This window comes from Protopterus annectens, chromosome 5.part1 (genome assembly GCF_019279795.1).
Source record: "Protopterus annectens isolate FY-2018-M chromosome 5.part1, PAN1.0, whole genome shotgun sequence".
In the NCBI taxonomy this organism is placed as follows: Eukaryota; Metazoa; Chordata; order Ceratodontiformes; family Protopteridae; genus Protopterus; species Protopterus annectens.
In genome coordinates, this window is record NC_056736.1 from 601,688,217 (window position 1) to 601,708,561 (window position 20,345).

Here is a 20,345-nt window from a genome sequence, read left to right on the forward strand (position 1 = left end):
GCATCTGCTTGAGGCCAGTGATCCTCTTGGTGAGGTACTTCTGTGGTCTTTCCAGTTGTTGCAGCTGTCTGGTAAGGTACATCCCAAACGGGGCATTGTACTCTATGATGGGTCTGATGAGTGATGCATAGAGGGGCCCAGTGACCTTTTTCGATCTGGATGCAAGCCCTTTTGTGATTAGGTGGACCACATAGAAGGATTTTCTAACCACTTTGGCAATGTGATTATCCAAGGAGAGGTTGCTATCTACTTGGGTCCCCAGGTCCCTTATTACGTCTTCCGTATTTAGGGGGCTACCACCTATGTGGTAGTTTGTGGGTACTTTGTTTTTTCCAAAGGGGATGACTATGCACTTTTTGGCATTTAGCTCGAAGCCATGGTTTTGACACCAGGTATCTGTCTCAGTGAGACCCTTTTGGAGGATGTCTGTGTCAGCTGGAGAGTCAGTTATAGCCCCTAGTTTGCAGTCGTCTGCGAACTTGGTTAGCCATAGTCCTCTTGTGCTTGCCTGTACCTCTGAGAAGTATATGCCGAACAAGAGGGGTCCTAGGACTGAGCCCTGGGGAATGCCACTTGGAACCGGTTTACAGTCAGACCTCGCTCCTGCAACTCTTACCATGTGGGTTCAGTCTGTGAGCCAGTTGGCAACCCATTTTGTGACGTAGGGGTTTATGTTCAGGCTGGTGACCTTGTCTATAATACCCGAGTGGGGATTGGTGTTGAAGGCCTTTGTAAGGTCTGGGTAGGCTGTGTGGACCACCTTTCCCTCGTCTATAGCATTGGTAACAGTCTCAAAGAAGTCCACCAGGTTTAGGAGGCATGATCTGCCCTTGACAAAGCCGAACTGGGTAGGGTCCAGTGTTTGGGGGTTTCCAATGTCTCTGTTAATGAGATCCATGATGATACGCTCCATAGCTTTGCAGACCAAGTTAGGTTTGTAGGACAATAGTTCCCAGGGTCCGTTGTGGCTCCACCTTTGTGGAGTGGAATAACCGTTGCTGTCCGCCACTCTGTGGGCACAGAGCCTGTGGAGAGGCTGAGTTTAAACAGTGTGATTAGGTGAGGAGTTAGTTCATCTTTGAGCTTGTGTAGCACGCGGCCTGGGACACCGTCCGGTCCCATTGATGCTGTGTTTTTGGCTTTGGAGAAGGCTGTTTTAACCTGAGTGTCTGTGATTTCAGGGGCACTACATTTCTTCTGGTATAGTTATGGGCCCTTTTGGGGCTGAGAGGGGGGTGAAGTTTGCACTGAACCTGTATGCCAGGATGTTGGCTATATCTGTCTGTTCAGTGTATTTTGTGCCATTCTGCACTAACTCCGTGCAGATGTGAGAATTGCCACTTAGATTCTTGACATAGCTAAAGAATGCCTTGTGGTTATCTTTGGAGTCCATGGCAATTTTTCTTTCGAAGATAGCCTTGGATGATTTTATGAGGGAATGTAGTTTCTTGCTGATATTGATCAGGGATGTCTTCCCCTTCTTGGGATTTTACTTTTTGTCTGTACTAGTTTCCTCCTCCTACTGTATAGCTTGTTTATGGCAAGGGTCCACCAGACTGGTTTCCTTTTCCTGGAGTAGTGAGTCTTGGTTTTGTTTGGGATATCACAATCCATGGATTCTTGTAGGTGCCCGTAGAGTGCATTAGTAAAGGATTTTTCAGCTTGGACAGTGTTATCCTTTAGCATGGGGGCTTTGAAACTTCCCACCTCGGTCTTAAGTAACATGAAGTTTGCTTTTGAAAAATTTTTCACGGTGGTTTCTTTGACCGGGCTGGGTGGCGAATGTGAATATCCAAAGTGATTAGTTTATGGTTAGATTTAACCAGCGAGGGATTGACCTCCGGTGTGGAACACCAGTCACCCATGTTGGTGATGACCAGGTCCAATATGTTGTCACCTCTGGTGGGAGTGTTGACCAGTTGATCCAGGGCGTTTGAGTTTATAAATTCTAGGAAATGTTGGGCAAGGGAGTTTGTACTTGAGTAGTTCTCCCAGTTAATGTTTGGATAATTGAAATCACCCAGTATCAGGGTGTTTGGTAGGACCTTTATGTTTCCCAGTGTTTCCATGAATGCGGAGTGGGGGTCCTGGGACATGGTGGGTGATCTGTAGCAAGCTATAATTTGAATAGCAGTTTTGCCCATTGTTAGTTGCACGTGGATGATCTCTGAAGCATCGTGCTGTGCCACTAACCTGGAGGTGTGGGTATCCTTGATGAATATTGATACTCCCCCGCCTTTTGTATTTCGGTCTGGGTTTTGTGGTCGAAATGTATGGTATGAGTTGTAGCTTGGTAGTGCTGGGGTGCTCTCTGGAGCCTTAAACGAGGTTTCTGTTACTGCACATATATCAATTTTCTCCATACTGAGTGCCTCGAGTGCATGCATTTTGAGGTTTAGACTTCTGGCATTGAGCAGCATTACCCTCAGTTTTTTGTTACTTGTGCTATTTACGGCGGTGGGTTTGTCTTTTGAGCCTTGCCTAAAAAAGGCACTATGGGAGTGGCAAGAGCCTTGGCCAGTATTCTAAAGCTTAAAGGTGACAGGTGCAAGCCGTCTCTAGCGAAGCAGTGTGGCTTGTCGGGCATGTCATCCCAGGCTGACAGACACTGGATCCCCTTTGAATGACACCAGAAGCTTAGCCAATTGTTGAAATTGATCATTTTTTTCTCTATACTGTGGTATCATTCTTGGTGAGGGCAGGATGCTTCTCAGGGTCAGAGTCATACCGGCCTGGGCTACATGATCAGAGAGCTCCTCCATGTCTCTTTTCATGTAGTCCAGGGAGGTACGGCTCAGGTCATTCACACCAACATGGATAATGACAGAGTCATATGTGTACTTGTTCTGGAGTGACCTGAGTGCTTGTGTTTTATGTGGCGGATCCTGGCACCCGACAGACAGCTAACAGTAACCTTCTCCTTGTTCAGCCTAGTGAGTGGGATGTCAGTGTGCCTGACTATAGAGTCCACCTATTACTAGTGTGTTGGGTATGTTGTTTTGCCTTAAGGCTGTGATTGTGTGGCACACTGGTTTTGTGAAGTATGTATTTCATGGTTTGTGTTGGGGGGTGGAGGTTGCTTGAATGTCTGCTTTGGAGGTCTCTGTTGCTTCTGCTAGGCAAACCTATTATAGGCATATATTAGATCTTGGTGTGCTGCATTTGGCTTGCGTCAGAAACTAGTCCTAGTCTGTTTACTCGGTCCTAAAGAGGTATTTAAAAAAAAAAAAAAAAAAAACTGTTTAAACATTTATGCATTATAATTGTACATTAGTAGTTCTATTTGGAGATGATTAAGAATTTTATTGTTAAGGCTAAAAATATACAATTTGTTGTTTGTATTCATATTTGTATGAAATCTTAGAACAACACATATGCTTAGTATTAAAGTTACAGAAGCTGCAAAAATGTTTAACAAAACTGCATACACTGACTTGTGCAGGAAAACTGTTTGCCACATTTTTACAGGGAGTAAACCTAAAAGAATTGTTGAATAATGTTGTCACATTCTGCCTAGTAATAGTATAATTAAGAGGGTGTAAAGTAGCTTATTAATCAATCACGTTGTATTTGTGTGTGGCATAATGAAAGCTGTCATGACCTAGACCAAGAGCTGACCTTTTTGCGACTTTTTTCTTTTAAATAGGCAAGGATGCCCACATTCAGGGCAGTTGTTAGGCACTCCCTTTGACATCAGTATTACACTGAGCCCTCCCCATGCAAATAATAAGGCATTCATAGACTGGTACTAGGCTAACAACTAAGCTTGGACAATTTTTTCCCGAAAGAATAATGATGTCCTGCATCTAAATAGGACATTGAGGATGAGGTATTTATAAGCTACTTCTGTCCATAAGTGACATGGGTGCCAGACCCAGTGTAAATTTCCTATTCCCCACCCACTTGTCTAGGTTATGCCTAAACTGGGTGTGGGAATCCTGCTGCATAGTAGAGGCAGTCTCTGGGACACATATCTGTCTCTCCAGCATGTAATGTTTAAGTAACAGACAAAATTCAGGTCCCTAAATCTTGTATTTCTGATACTTTTTGACTTATGAATATGTAGGAAATTCATAATTGTGGTGCTTGAGGATGTATTTTAAGCCAGGCATAGATCACCCCTCTGCACTCTATAGGAGACTTAGTAGAGGGAAAGGCACTCTGCATAAGGCAAGTTTGTTATGCCTTGTATTGTTTTTGTAAAGAACCTTTGAGGTCGCTCTAGTTGCGTCATATGCCTAGTCAGGTACATACCAAAGGGAGCACTGTACTTTGATTGTTCTGATAAGGGCAGAGTACAGTGGGATAATGACCTGTTTGGATCTAGATGCAATGCCTGTACTAAGTTGCACAACATTAAAGGATTTTCTCACCACTGTGGCCACGTGGTGGTCAAAGGTAAGGCTACCGTCTACATGCGTACCCAGATCTCATACCATTGGGTAAACTCTTGGAGGTGTATTATCAACATGGTAATTAGCCTGGATGGGAGATTTCTCAAAGGGTGCAATTATACATTTCTTAGCATTGCACTCAAGACCATGGCTTTGGCATCTTTTTTTTTTATCATATAGATCTTTTTGAAGAATGCTAGTGTCTGCAGGGGAGTTGATGATAACCCCCAAGCTTACATTCATCTGCAAACTTAGTCAGCTATAAACCTTAAGCATTTGCTTCCATTTTAGAGAAATAGAAGCCAAAAAGGAACAAGCTCTATACCGAACATTGAGTGACTTCGCTAGTGACTGGCCTCACCTATTTTGACCTCCTGGGTCCTATCAGTGAGCCAGTTGACTCTCCAGTGGGTGATGAAAAAGTTTATACCTAAATCAGTGAGCTTGTCTATAATGCCTGAGTGGGGTATTGTATCAAAAGCCTTGGCCAGGTTGAGGTAAGCTGTGTGCACAGTTTTACGTTCATCCAATACTTTGGTGACCCTTTCAAAAAATCCACCAGATATAATAGGGATGACCTTCCTTTAACAAACTCAAACTGTGTGTGTCCAGCATTTGCAGGTTACCTATATCCTCATTTATCATATCCATGATGATTCTTTCCATGACCTTTCATATGTGGATGGTAGGACTTATGGGTCTATTGTTACCTGGATCAGTGGTTGGACCTCCTTTATGCAGGAGAATGACTGTAGCCATCTTTCATTCCCTGGGCACTAAACCTGACTGAAGGCTCCAGCTGAGAAGGGATTCAAGTGGACCAGAGAGGTAATGTTTCATGCCGTTTATAAAGCATCCCGGGATGTTATCAGGGCCAATTGAAGTAGTGTTTTTGGCCTTGGAAAGTGCATTGATGGACTGGTCTGTAGTAATAAGTGGAGGGATGGGCCACTTATAAGAGAATTTAAGTACCTTTATCTGCACTTTTTTTCAAAAAAATACAGTATTTAAATTGATTTTGACTGTGTTGCAGGAATATTAACTGAACTGGAAGTTAGTCGGTGTTTGCTGAATTTTGTTATTTGCTAGTACTTACAGGTGTGGGGGTAGCCACATTCTTTGATTTCCTGTCCTTGCCTATTTAAGTGGTACAGTGTGAAATATTTTCTGCTTACAAACCTCAGCTTTGGCCGGCTAAGAACTTGCTGTATTCAACTGGACGTGTAAGAGAATTTAAGTACCTTTATCTGCACTTTTTTTTTTCAAAAAAATACAGTATTTAAATTGATTTTGACTGTGTTGCAGGAATATTAACTGAACTGGAAGTTTTGACTCTGCTCATTAGTCCTACCCACCCTCCCAGTTTTTGTTTTGGTGTTAATCTTAGTGGCCTTGAAACTGCCCGCCCCTCTTGTAAATTTGTGTTTGGATACTCCTTCTGGGCCCATCTCATTTGCTCACTCAACTGAGTGCAGTGAGATCATTTTCTGATTTCAGGCACTCCTACTGTGTACAAAAAGAGCATCTGGGAAACAGAAAAAAAAAATAAGCTTGTTTCCTGCCTTTCCTGTTAAGTGGTATAGACTATTTGTAGGCTTCTGAGCCCCCAAGCCCTTCTGTGTTGGAGGGAAGCCTTCTAGCTTAGTTTTTTTTCTTATAACTAGCCAGTTTTCTAGTTTCAGCACTCAAATCTGTTTCTTTGATCTCAGCACTTGTTCAGAAAAAAAAAAATTTCATCTGCTTTTACTGTACTTGTGTTTCTACCTACTTTATTTTACTTTTGCATCATCTTAAAAGTACTCAATTGTATTTATTACTGCTTGGTGTAACTCATTCTAAGCCTTTTGGTTTAAACACTTGGGCTTCGGACCAGTTGTTTTGCACTGAGAGGGTTTGTGGTCTGCACTGTAGTGGCAGAACAGGTAGCTTACATCCTTCTAGGTTGGGAACTGCTGATTGCGGGCTCAGTGTCTGTTATTCTAAAAGTGTATTAATTCTGGTTTAAGCACTTGGGCTTTCAGGCCAGTTATTTTACATTTAGAGGGTTCGTGGTCTGCACTGTTGTGGGAGGAGAGGCTGGACTCTGCCCTTCTGAGCTGGGAATTTCTGGTTAAAGGCTTATAATGCATGCATATCTGATCTGCTTCTTACTGAAGTTGGTGCGCCTTGTTTGCTGTGGCATAGACTGGATTCGGGCCTGCTGGATCTAGCTTTGTTTGTGTAACTTGAGCACTAATCCAGGCATTCTCTAAAGTATTCAATTGTATTTATTACTGCTTGGTAGTAACTTGATTAAAGTGTAGCTATCATTCTAAGTCTTTTGGATTGAGCACTTGGGCTTCAGACCAGTTGTTTTACATTAGGAAGATTTGTGGCATGCACTGTTGTGGCAGGACAGGTAGCTTTCATCCTTCTAAGTTGGGAACTGCTGATTGAGAGTCCAGTGTCTGTTATTCTTAAAGTGTATTAGTTCTGGTTTAAGCACTTGGGCTTCAGGCCAGTTATTTTACAATAAGAAGGTTCGTGGTCTGCACTCTTGTGGGAGAAGAGGCTGGACTCTGCCCTTCTGAGCTGGGAATTTCTGGTTAAAGGTTTATAGTGCCTGAATATTTGAACTGTATCTTACTGAAATTGGTACACCTTGTTTGCTGTAGCATAGACTAGATCCAGGCCTGCTGAATCTAGCTTTGTTTATATGCTTGTTGTTTGTTTGCTGGTTATTTCCCTGGAAAGCTAATTCCACCTAATAAGCGGCTTCTCAGTGCTTCTGTGGATCACTAGTGATATCTGCATTGCTTACTGTACTTATTTCCTTGTTTTACTTGAAAGAAAGTTACTGTTTGTCGTTTTTGCATTTAAGTTACCTGTAACACATTGCACTTAAGTTACCTGGCACTTGCTCACTAAAGCAATTATATAAGTCAGCACTAAAAATTAAAAGCACTACACCCTCACTGGCCCTTGTTTTCAATTATTAAGGAATTCCCAATATTATTCTAGCATGTCCAAAGGTCAGTTATCAATCTCCTCTCCGGTCCAGCTGGTGAATCTGGGAATCTTGAGGCAATGTTACAACTGCCTCATGTACACAGACAACCCTCTCCTCCTCCCAACAAATTCCAACACATGTGAGAGATGCAAACATATAGCCAAACTGGAGGCTAAGCTCTCTCAACTCAGTACTGGCATAACCAGTCAGGAGGAGAAGGAAACCACACTCACTACAATTCCAGTCTCACATAGACCTACCACGACAGCAAACAAAACACATAATCACACAAAAATATACTCGGAGGCTCTAAATAAAGATCTGCCTAAGCAGCAGAGACTTCCAAAGCAGACACCCAAGCAACTGCTACCCCAAAACAAAACACGTGCAACACATATTTCACAAAGCCAGTGTTCCGAACAGTCACAGCCCTTAAGACTAAACAACACACCTGATACACTTGTAATAGGTGACTCTATCGCCAGGCACACTGACGTCCCGCTCACCAGGCTGAACAAGGAGAGGGTCACGGTGAGCAGCCTGTCGGGCACTAGGATCCGCCACATAACACAAGCACTCAGGTCACTCCAAGGCAAGTACAAATATGACTCGGTCATTGTCCATGCTGGTGTGAATGACCTGAGCCGTACCTCCCTGGACTACATGAAAAGAGACATAAAGGAGCTCTCTGAGCATGTAGCCCAGGCCGGTATGACCCTGACCTTGAGTAGCATCTTACCCTCACCAAGAATGATGCCACAATATGAAGACAAGATGATCAATTTCAACAATTGGCTTAAGTACTGGTGTCATTCAAAGGGTATCCAATGCCTGTCAGCTTGGGATGATATGCTCGACAAGCCACGATGCTTCGCTAGGAATGGCTTGCACCTGTCACCCCTGGGCTTTCGGATATTGGCAAAGGCTCTTGCTACCCCCATAGTGCCTTTTTAGGCAAGGCTCAAAAGACAAACCCACCTCCATAGGTATCACAAGGGATAAGAAACTAAGAGTAATGCTACTCAACGCCAGAAGTCTAAACCTCAAGATGCATGCACTCGAATCTCTCCTTAGCATGGAGAACATCGATATCTGTGCAGTAACAGAAACCTGGTTCAGGGCTCCCGAGAGCACCCCAGCACTCCCAGGTTATACCTCATACCATGCTTTTCGGCCCCAAAACTTGGACCGAACCACAAAAGGAGGGGGAGTATCGATATTCATCAAAGATACCCACACCTCCAGGTTGGTGGCAAAGCACGAAGCATCAGAGACTATCCATGTGCAACTAACAGTGGGTAAAACTGCCTTCCAGTTTATAGCCTGCTACAGACCACCCTCCCAAACCCAGGAACCCCACTCGGCCTTCCTGAGAACACTGGAAAATATGAAGGTCTCTCCAAACACCATTACATTGGGTGACTTCAACTACCCAAACATAGACTGGGAGCATTACTCTAGCTCCAACACCCTAGCCCAAAGGTTCCTAGAATTTATAAACTCAAATGCTATGGAACAACTTGTTACCACTCCCACAAGAGGAGAAAACATACTGGACCTGATCATCACCAACATGGGGACTCTGCTCCAGACCAGAAGTGTATCCCTCACTGGTAAGATCAGACCATAAACTAATCTCACTGGATATTCACATCCCGACCCCACCCCCTGCCCAGAAATCCACAGTGAAAAACTTCTCTAAAGCAAATTTCACACTCCTCAAAACCGAGGTGGAATCCTTCAAAGCCCCCGGGCCTGTGGAAAATACGGCCCAGACCGCAGAATCCTTTATAAACGCATTCTATGAACACCTTCAGGAATACATGGATCATGCGATCCCAAATAAAGCCAAGACCCAATCCTCCAAAGGCAGACATCCTGTCTGGTGGACCCCAGCCATAAACAAACTATACAATAGAAGGAGGAAGATACTAAATGATAGAGCAAAATCCCAAAAAGGGAAGGCATCACTGATCAGTATTAGCAAAAAACTACGGGCACTCATAAAATTGTCTAAGGCCAGCTTCGAGAGAAAAATTGCACAGGACACTAAGGATAATCACAAGGCTTTCTTTAGTTATGTTAGGAACCTGAGTGCTAATTCCCAGATATGCTCAGAATTAGTCCAAAATGACAAAAAATACCTTGAACCCACAGACATTGCCAACATCCTAGCTGACAGGTTCAGTGCAAACTTCTCCCCACCAAAAGGGCAAATATCTATCCCAGCAGAGTGCTGCCCCCCTGACATCTCAGATGCTCAGGTAAGAGCCACCCTCTCCAAAGCAAAAAACACAGCATCAATGGGACCAGACGGTGTCCCGGGCTGTGTCCTACATGAACTCCAAGAAGAGCTAAACCCAAACATAAAACTACTGTTCAATCTCAGCCTTACTACAGGATATGTGCCCAAAGAGTGGCGTACAGCAACAGTGGTCCCTCTCCATAAAGGTGGTGCCTCAACGGATCCTGGAAACTATCGCCCATAAGCCTGACTAGCTTGGTCTGCAAAGCTATGGAAAGGATCATCATGGACCTCATAAATAAAGATATTGGGGACCTACAGACACTGGATCCTACCCAGTTCGGCTTTGTTAAGGGCAGATCCTGCCTCTTAAACCTGGTTGATTTCTTTGAAACAGTCACCAAGGCCATTGACGAGGGGAAGGTGGTCCACACATCCTACCTGGACCTCGCAAAAGCCTTCGATACAATACCCCACTCGGGCATTATAGATAAGCTCACCAGCTTAAATATAAACCCCTATGTCACTAGATGGATTGCAAACTGGTTCAAGGACAGAACCCACATGGTTAGAATTGCTGGAGCCATGTCAGACTCCAAACCAGTTACAAGTGGTGTCCCACAAGGCTCAGTCCTGGGACCTCTCTTGTTCGGTGTATATTTCTCGGAGGTACAGGCCAACACGGAAGTTGACTGTGGCTGACCAATTTCGCAGATGACTGCAAACTGGGCGACATAATCGACTCTCCAGCCGGCACAAGCATCCTCCAAAAGGGCCTCATAGAAACAGACAACTGGTGCCAGAGCCATGGCCTCAAGCTAAATGCCAAAAGTGTATAGTCATCCCTTTGGCAAAACAAAGTGCCACAAATTACCACATAGGTGGTAATCCATTAAGTACAGAAGAAGTAATTAGGGACCTGGGGACCCAAGTTGATAGCAATCTCTCATTTGACAACCACGTAGCCAAAGTGGTTAGAAAAACATTTTATATAGCCCACCTAATCATGAAGGGATTCACATCTAGATCAGGGGAGGTCATTGTGCCTCTTTACTCATCCCTCATCAGGCCCATAATTGAGTACAATGCCCCTTTTGGGATGTACCTTACCAGACACCTGCAGCAACTGGAAAGACCCCAAAAGTACCTCACCAAGAGGATCACAGGGCTCAAACAGATGCCATATGCTACCCGGTTAAAGAAACTCCAGCTCTACTCAGTGGCATACCACCTGTTCAGAGGCAATCTGTGCCTGACGTATAAAGCCATGTCCAACTCGGAATTAATGGACATGCTGCACCTCAGAAAATCCAAATCCCATCGAGCTACGCGCTCGAGAGACTTGAACCTCAGCACTGAAATAAATAGGACATGCTGGAGGGACAGATTCATAACCCAGAGGCTCCCTTCACTCTGGAATAAAATCCCAGTCCAGGTTAGGCAGAGTCCCTCATTGACTCTCTTCAAGAGGAATCTTGATGAGTGGATGGGAGATCGTAGGTTTACCCTGGGTATCACTTCTGTGTCACTGTTAGACAGAGGCACAGTATACTAACCTCAAAAAAGGGCAAAGCAAAATAAATTTAAAATGGGTGGTGAAAGCCAAACACATTCTGGCTAGGCTTATAAATGCCCTAGGGCAGATAGCCTAGTATGAACCTATGAACCTATAATCATGGTGGAGTGGTGAGAGAAATTTGATCTGAACTTGTCAGCCAAAAGGTTGGCAATGGCCCCCGGTTCAGTGTGGGTGATGCCATTTACAATAAGTTCTGCACTTTGTTGTGCATTTCCTCTGTGGTTACAGGCATAGCTGTAGAAAGTATTGTGGTTGTCCTTTGCCTGAGAAGCTACTTTTTCTTAAAATGTATCCTTTGAAGTACGAAATTAACCTTCTTAGCTGCCTGTTTAGATTGGTCAGGGGGCTTTTAGTATGTATGGCTTTGATGTCCTTCAAGGATGCATCTGCAGTCATAACATATGGGTTGTCCTGCCTCAGGCAGCCCTGCGGTCGGCCGGATTCCAAAGTCTGGGTCTGGCCTCTGCTGATGTCGCACTTTCCCCGACGTCAGAGCTTCTGGGGTATAAAGGCATCAGCCGACACCATTTTCCTCAGTCTTTCTTGCCGCGCGGTGCCCGAAGCAGAAGCTGTTCGCAAGTGCCGGTCGGTCAGATCCAGAGATTTCAGCTACCGAAGACTTCTAAAAAAGCTAAGTACCCCGTTGGGGACTCTCTCTTGCTTCAGCCGATGTCAGACAAAGTAAATAATTGTTTAACTTGTGGGAAACAAATACCTCATAAGGATTTCCATTCTTACTGCCTTCCTTGCTTAGGCCCAGACCACGACGTATCAGCTTGTTTAGCCTGTGCCTCCTTCAACCGATGGACTCTTAGACGTCGGTCAGAGTTTGCAGAAGAGTTTTTTGGATCCGCTTTTGCATATAAAATGCCGTTGGAGACTCCGACTATACATTTAGCCAAAAAACGCAAGGAAAAGGACCAACACTCATGACCCAGGTTTCGGCTGAAACCACGGTTAGGCCTACCGCGAGTGTCTCGGTTTCGGCTGAAACCGAGTCCTCGGTTCTTACTTCTGCCGAAATCATACCTCCACTAGAACAACCGAGGCCAGAGAGGCCGCGGTTGAGTCGGCTACAGAAATCCCTACCGAAGAAGCAAGCGCACAAGAATTGTCCGACACCATCCCATTGGACATTTCTACTCCTGCACGTGGGGCAGCTAGGCCCCCTGCTTCTTTGTCTATTAAGGCCTTCTCCAGGACTAAAGCAGCTAAAATTTCAAAGGCTTTACCTGCAAAATCTTCCTCTCAGAGACCTTCCTCAAGTTCTCAGATTCTCAGCCTTGCTGAGGACCTTATATCTCTGATTAGGGGTTCCCAACCTCACCCAGACAGGGCCTCTCAACCACCTCCTGACAAAAGGCCTAGGACTGAACCCCCTGAGCCTCTCTCCTCTGATTACTCCTCGGATGGATATGATTTATCAGACCATCAGGAAGGGCCATACTCACCTTATGAGGATTCAGATGCAGAAGACTCTATTCCTTCTGCCTCCCCTCCAGAAGAATTTTCCTTTGGGGAGACTTTACACTCAATGAGGGAACACTTTCAATGGCAGGGTCAGAATTTCTCTGATTCTAGAAAAAGACTAAGGACCTTTCTATACTTGCCACAGCATAGGCCTTTAGCCATACCACCTGTGCTAACAGTAGATGATGCATATAATGATGTCATTTCTGCCCCTGATTCTCTTCCCCTGGCCCCTGCCAAACCTGACAGATATTACAGGGTCCCGGATTCTCACTTTCATTTGTATAAAGCCCATGCTGCAGACCCAGAAACTATTTCTCAGGGCCCAAAATGTGTTGCAGCTGCCACTGCCAAAAAACCCCTACCCTCTGAAAGGGAGTCAAGAGCATTAGAGAGATGGGGAAAAAAGGTTTATACATCTGCTACTCTTTCTGCCAGGGCTTTAAACTGTCAATTCCATATGATACAGTACCAGGAATATTTGTTAGATCAGCTGAATAAAAAGCTTTCTTCTCCTGAACCTTTAGACCGTAAGTCCCTTCAGGATTTGGTACACAACTCTCAGCAGGTCAGTAATCATTTCTTAAAATGTGGCTATGATGCACTGGAGGCTTCATTTAGATCAGCTATGACTGGAGCAGTAATTCGAAGGCATGCCTGGCTAAAAGAGCAAGCCTTGCCAGACCATGTCAAGGCTAAACTCCTAGATGCTCCAATGGAGAAACAAAGTTTATTTGGCTCCCCTGCACAGGAGATTCTAAAGAAAGTGGAAGAAAAAGCAAAATCTGTGCAAACAGTAAATGATTTTCTGCAGGTCCAACCTCCGAGGTTCAGCAGAAACTGGCCTTCAAAGAATTGGTCCTTTCCAGACACCTCCAGAGCACAGAGGGGCAGGAATAGACGCCCAAGAGGCAGAGGTCAATCAAAGGGTTCCTACAGAGGTCGTCAGTGGCAACCTGCCAACCAGAGAAGTACTGCCACAGCTACAACTACAACCACTTCCACAGGACAGACACAATGACTTGGCTCTGATTCTGCCTACCAGGGAACAAGTGGAAGCACCCTTGGGCGGAAAGTTGGCTTTATTCTCGAAAAACTGGCATTGCATTACAAAAGACAAATGGACATTGCAAACAATAGACAAAGGATACAGGTTTCACTTCCACACTTTACCAAAAAAGAGCGGAATGCCAAACCTTCCACCATACCAGAAGCCAGAGGCTCTAAGGCAAATCAACAGTTTACTTCAGATGAAAGCAATAGAAAGGTACCACCTATGGAACAAGGCCAAGGATTTTACTCCAGACTATTCCTTGTACCAAGAAAAGAAACCCAATGGAGGCCTATTGTCGACTTGTCCGCACTAAACACATATCTCATTGTGCCAAAATTCAAAATGCTGACCCTACAGCAACTTCTTCCCATGTTGGGCAAGGAGTCTTGGCTGGTGACTCTAGATCTCAAGGAGGCATACCTGCACGTCCCTATACGACCAGATTGCAGAAGACACCTCAGATTTCTTGCAGGATCAGAGCATTATCAATTCTCAGCATTGCCCTTTGGCTTATCTACTGCGCCCAGAGTATTCACGAAATGCCTGGCATCAGTAATTGCACATTGCAGGCTTCAGGGAATTCAAATCTATCCATACCTGGACGACTGCCTAATACAAGCGGACAACAAGACAAAACTAATAAAGGATTTGGCCTATGTTATACACCTGTTACAGGCCTTGGGATACACAGTCAACATCCCGAAGTCAAGACTAGTGCCATCCCAAAGGATAACATTTTTGGGTGCGGATCTGGACACAATAACTCAGATGGCTTTTCTCACAGAAGAAAAACAAGAGCAACTACCAGTCTACTTCATGGCTTTGACAAGACAAACTCAGCTTACTGCAAGGAAAGTCCTGCAGGCCCTGGGTTACATGGCATCCTGCATAATCTTGATCCCGCATGCCAGGCTGCATATGAGGAAATTACAATGGTACCTAAGGAATGTATGGTCTCAACACAGACACAGTCTAGAAACCATGATTCCAATCATTCCATGCCTGAAAAAGGAATTCCTGTGGTGGGCTCAGGCCTGCCAGACCAACAGAGGGTTGCCTTTCAACAAACCACAACCAAGGCAGACCATCACCACGGACACCTCAGACCTAGGATGGGGAGCACACATGGAAGACAAGTGTATCCAAGGCCTATGGTCTCGAGACCAGCTGAATTTGCACATAAGCCTAAAGGAGATGCTGGCAGTGAAGCATGCAATCGAGGCATTCAAATCATTCCTCCAGCAAGGACATCTGCTGATAAGGACAGACAATACCACAGTCATGTGGTACATAAACAAACAGGGAGGCATGCATTCCTACCCTCTATGCCGGATGGCAATGGATGGCAATGGATCTGTGGAACCTAGGCCTGAATCTCAACATCCAACTGCAGGCCATATTCGTACCAGGAAAAGAGAATTCACTAGCAGACAGCTTAAGCAGAACTACCATGGATGCTCACGAATGGATGCTGCATCCACACATCTTCAAAATCATAACAAACAAATGGGGAATGCCAGAGATAGACCTGTTCGCCTCCCCACTCAACCACCAACTGAACAAATTCTGCTCAAGAGTATACCACCCACAAGCCTGGAGGGTGGACTCCCTCTCTTTCAGCTGGAAGGCCCTAACAGTGTATGCTTTTCCACCTCTCCCATTGATGTACAAAGTTCTACTGAAGATCAGGGAGGAACAGCCAAAGGTGATTCTGATAGCTCCAGACTGGCCAAGGCAGCATTGGTATCCGCTACTGAGAAGCATGTCTCGGATGAACCCATGGCCTCTACCCCTATGGCCTTTACTTCTAACGCAGAACAACTACAAGATCCTGCATCCAAACTTGAAAACACTGCAGCTAACTGCCTGGAAAATTGCTTAAAACAAAACCGAACTGTTTTATCTCAGAGAGTCAAGGACATTATCCTGGAGGCTCGCAGACCCTCCACAAGAAAAACATACTCAGCAAAATGGAAAAGATTCCTCATTTGGAGTGCATCAAAGGGTACAAATGTCACACTGGCAAACCTAGCACACATCCTAGAATACTTAGCAGAACTGTTCCACAATGGCCTGTCCTATTCTTCCATTAAGATTCATGCTTCAGCAATTTCAGCAGAGTACAACATGGATCCTCCTATCTTCTCTCACCCTCTCCTCAGACAATTTTTAAGAGGGATCAAAAATGTAAAACCTCCAAGGAAACCTCCTCTGCCTACATGGGATCTCAACTTTGTGCTGGAAAAATTAACACTACCCCCTTTTGAACCAGCAGCATCAGCAGACTTACAGTTCTTATCTTGGAAAACTGCTTTCCTTCTAGCAATCACTTCAGCAAGAAGAGTATCTGAGTTACAGGCACTAATGGCAGTGCAGCCTTTCCTTATTTTTCACCAGGATAGAGTGTCTCTGAGAACCAATCCTACTTTTATGCCAAAGGTGGTATCCAGGGTATCCTTGAACCAAGCTATTTGCCTACGTTCTTCCCTAACCCACAGAACAGGGGGGGAAAACTATTGCACACCCTGGATGTGCACAGACAACTACGCTACTATCTGGACAGAACTAAAACCAGCAGAAAAACTGACCAACTTTTTGTAGCATATGCAACTGGAGTGCAAGGAAAAGCAATATCCAAACAGACAATTTCAAAATGGATAGGAAATTGCATTCGATTCTGCTACTCTTTTCATGGAAAGACAACTCCTGAAAATATCAGGCCTCACTCCACAAGAGCCACGGCCACCACTACAGCTTTCCTAAGAGGGGTGGCTACCAAGGACATTTTAGAAGCTGCTACTTGGATCTCCGTGCATACATTTGCCAAGCATTACAATCTACCTTTATACTCCAGATCCCGAGCAGGTTTTGCAACTGCAGTTTTACAGGGGATCTTAACTACACCATCATTATCTTAGTATCTCCTCCCCCAGTTTGGCTATGGTATTCTACCCATATGTTATGACTGCAGATGCATCCTTGAAGGACATAGTACAGTTTTGTACCTACCATAAATGTAGATGTCCGATAGGTATGCATCTGCAGTCAGGATTACCCACCCTCCTTCCCCTCTGTGGTATTCCTAGGGTGCTTACCCCTCTTTCAGCTAGCTGGGGGAATCTATTATGGTGTATTTGTTTTGTATGTATATATATTTTGTTTGCTACTGTTTGGAATTTTCAACATTTATCCAAATTTAGCCTTCCTAGAGGGCACCTGGCATCTGGGGTAAGAAACACTGAGGAAAATGGCGTCGGCTGATGCCTTTATACCCCAGAAGCTCTGACGTCGGGGAAAGTGCGACTTCAGCCGAGGCCAGACCCAGACTTTGGAATCCGGCCGACCGCAGGGCTGCCTGAGGCAGGACAACCCATATGTTATGACTGCAGATGCATACCTATCGGACATCTACATTTATGGTAGGTACAAAACTGTACTTTTCTTCTACTCTTGGACAATATTTTTTTTTGTTGTTGTTTAACTGATTGATAGTGTGATTTCACCAGGATGGTTTGTCTTATTCTTAATACAAGTGGGCAATACACAAGGCATAAAAAGTAATGCATAAAAACATACATAAAAATGTACATTACTTTTGTAACAGCTAAATATTTAGGTAGAGTTGGCTGTGTTTTATCTGGTTTTGTGACAATACAGTTCAGTATTTAGAAAAATATCAGTCCAGTGGTGTTTATTTTTACACATTACTTATGTTGACAGAGGAATGTCAAAATAGTTATAAAAAAATAGAAAAGCAGACATTACACTGTGTACACTTCCTGTTCAGTTACAGTAAAAAAGGTGAGTAAAGGTAAATGAGAGGATAAGGAGAAAAAGATAAAGTGGGGAAGAAAGGAGGTCAGAAGTAACAGAAAAAGTTAGTTATTCAAAGAATAGGAGGGAGAAAGTATTTGTGTAATAATAAGCCTAAATGATTGTTTTATGAGTAAGAGAGATTATAGCTGTTCCAAGTTAGCTTGGACTGTTATATGAGCAGTCATGAGTCTGCTAAATAACTTTTCAGCAATTTTTTTTTTATTAAGTTACTAATGGGTCTAATAGAGTGAGGAAGGGTATTCCATGTTTTTGCTACATAGGATGAATATGGAGAATTCCCTGCTGTGTTTGTTGACTTTGTAACTTATTGATTTTGTAACGTATTAATAATGATTATTAGTCTAACAAAACGTGTTTGTTGTAATAAGGTTGTATTATGTTTAGGAGTTTTCTCAGGCTGGTAAAGTAATTTATGGGTCATGGCTACCTGGTTATAAGCTAGGAGCTCTGGCACATCTTGCTATTTTGTTATAGCATATTTCTAGTTTGTCTAGGTCTGTCTTTTTGAGATTGGTAAGAATGGGTAAGACAGACAGTAGAGTTGAGAGGAGGTGGGTTCTGGCAATGTCTACTTTAGAACTGTCAGTGAGGAATTTTTTATTCCTTTATAGGGTTCACATCTTTTTATGTACTTTCTTAATTGTCTGTGATATGTGCAAGTCAAATCTCAGTCTATTATCGGTTATAACACCTAGTAATTTAGTTTGAGGTTCGGGGTGATTTTTGTTTTATCAATTGCAATGATGTAGAAGGTAGGGAGGGGGTTCTGTGGGTTTGCCGGGTTGAAAGATCATGGGTTTAGGTTTGCTTAGGTTGAATATGAGCTGTGAGTTAGACACATGCACACACGCGTGTGCGCGTATTTATGTGTGTGATATAGATATATATATATATATATATATATATATATATATATATACATATACATATACATATATATACATATATATATATATATATATATATATATATATACATATATATATATATATATATATATATATATATATATATATATATATGTATATATACATATTCACTGAAAATTATTTTCACTGAATTTCAATTCACCCTCAAACAAATCACTGAAAACTCATTTCACTGAATCCCATTTCACTAAATGTAAGTACTTTTGGGCAAATAAAATGTATATGCTCTTTTACCCACTGTAGCGTGACCCAGGAGTTAGTATATATAGTTAGGGGGGTGTGGAGCTTAGCCCCACACTTGCTTAGATTTTATATTTATGAATCTCATTTCACTGAAAGCTAATAGTATAAAACCAAAAGTAGGTGGTGGACTACTCCGCCCACACCCACCAATGTAGGGGGCTGTGCCACCACCCCCCATGTTTTAGGTGATTTTTTTATTTTTAGTTATATTCCATCAAAGTATTTCCAGTGTTTTCAGTTGTACTGCTTCAGGACCATCTATTTTTGGGTAACATTTGGATAGCTTTGTTATAGCTATTCAGTTTTTTTAAGAGTCTCATGTTATGAAGTAATTTATTTATTTATATTTATTTATTGCAATTGGTTTATCAGGATAGTCCATTGGGCCAAAATGAACCTGTTTTCAGTGGAGTCCTGGGGAGAAAAGCTCCAAAAATGTAGATGCAGAATCAATCTATCTAGGTTATATCTATCAACAATCTAGGTACAGCAGGTTATTAATGATAATTATACAGATGTAAAAGATTAAAGCAAATAATTTCAAAATAGTACAGCAAACATTAGAAATAATACAGACTTGTGATGAAACATACTGATGATACAGACTAACAGAAGGAATAGTACAAAGTAATACTGAAAGTCATTGCATATTAGGAAGCATAGACTTAAAAGGCCCAGTCTAGTACATTATTTGCAAATACCATAGGAATAATAATGTGTGTGCTAGGGGAAAATAATAATAATAAGTAATATCCAGCAGGAGTTCTGGTGACAATATGCTGCTTACTTATTGAAGTAGTAATTGTGTGTTATCAGAGATAAAATGTATTACTTTCATACTAACATTTCACACTACTCTACCATCCTAAAGCCAGTTCTGATTTTGTAGTATCAGCCTTTCTTCTTCTTCTTCTCCTTTTGGCTTATCCCATTAGGGGTCGCCACAGCAGAACAGCAATCCGCCAGTTGCCAGCCCTGGCACCCAGCATTCCACACACATGCACACACTCACACCTAGGGCCAATTTTAGTGTCCAGTCCACCTGCAGCATGTCTTTGGGATGTGGGAGGAAACCAGAGCACCCGGAGGAAATGCCATGCAGCCGCAGGGAAGACATGCAGGCTCTACACAGAAGGCACGCCAGCCGAGAATCAAACCAGAGTACCTCTTGCTGTGAGTCGACAACGCTCACCACTGCACCATCACGGCCGTCCTTTGTAGTATCAGCCTTTGATAGACTGAAAAAAATGCCCTTGTCAACAGCAAAGGAAGATTAAAGCTGCTAAGGTGAAAATTGAAAGCTGTATATTCTGATCCCTGAGCAGATGGATGCCTGCATCTTTACAGGTTGAATGTAAGTTTAATTTATGAAAGAAAGAAAAACTTTTGAGAAAAAATCCAAGTCAGAGCTACAAAGACTATCTCTACAGCCACAGTAATCCTCAAGAATGTGGAACAGGTGGACCATATCAGGTTTTGGCAGGATGAAGGGTACTAAATGGAGAGAGTCATCCCTTGAGCTGTATTACTATGCAATTTTTACACTGCCCTGCAGCAGATTACATCTTCTGTAGAAGTACCATGAGTGAAAACTGGACTTCACAG

At 43.3% G+C, this 20,345-nt stretch overlaps 1 protein-coding gene across 1 annotated transcript in view; it reads left to right on the forward strand.

The window, feature by feature from the left end:
* LOC122803239 (breast cancer type 2 susceptibility protein homolog) overlaps positions 1-20,345 on the forward strand; it is a 675,913-nt gene that overhangs the window by 492,995 nt on the left and 162,573 nt on the right. The window lies entirely within an intron of this gene.